A 991-nucleotide genomic window follows, 5' to 3' on the forward strand; every position below is an offset into this window, starting at 1 on the left:
AGTTAACACAGGGAAGTCATCATCCCTGTTTTAGATTAGGAAACTGAGGCTCAGCCCCATTCACTTACCCAGCAAGTAAGCAGTGGAGCCAGGATCTGACTTGTACCTACTGCCAGCCCTGCTTCTTCCAAGAGCTACCCTGGATGACTGAGTGCTTATTTTGGGAAGCACCTGGCAGCTTCCCGTCCCTTGTATGACACACAGGTCACGGCTCAGAACTGTCAATTCTCTTCACTATAACTTTTTAAAGCGAAGATTTCTACAGGTTCTACCAGTAAGGCAGCATATTCTGGCAGAAAGTTCATGAGCTTTGGAGACAGACTGAACTAAGCAAGATTTTGGCTTTCTGACTAAATAGCGACTCGATCTGGGACAGACCACTCTCTCAGAGCCCACTTTCTCATCTGCAAAATAGGCATGACAGCACTTGTCTACAAGAGAGCTGGGAAGCTCTACTGAGATCCTGTAAGTAATGAAAGGCTGGTTCTCTCCTCTCCTCTCATAAGCCAAGGACCCTGAAGGGCAGGCAGGACCACACAGAGGTTCCGTGGGAACCCCAGAGCTCCACGATGCTGCAAACAGGTACTTCCTGCCTGTGTGTATCTCTGTTGTTCACCAACCACCTGCCTAGCAAGTCTGGCCTGTTTCCTCCGATTCAAACCTGTGTCCTGGCCCAATCTGGGTGACATCTGTTCTGTCTGGATGACAGCTCCAAGGGCAAAATTCCTCCAGCAAGACAAAACCACCCTCCTAGCAACCAGAAGTCTTTTGATTCTGGAGCTAAACACATTCTGCTAATTCATCCTAACATATTATTTCTTACACATTATCAGTTTATCAACTAAACCAATTGTGGAGACTGCAGAAATACAGAAAACATTTGCTATAATTGATACATGGAGATTGTGACCTTGTAAAACGCTATAAACATATGCCTGCATGAGAACACACAAAATTAAAATAATTGGGTGAGGGCTGAGGAGTTGTGATC

The sequence above is a fragment of the Moschus berezovskii genome, chromosome 25, assembly GCF_049115385.1.
Source record: "Moschus berezovskii isolate FMDL1 chromosome 25, NW_MosBer_1.0, whole genome shotgun sequence".
Lineage (NCBI taxonomy): Eukaryota > Metazoa > Chordata > Mammalia > Artiodactyla > Moschidae > Moschus > Moschus berezovskii.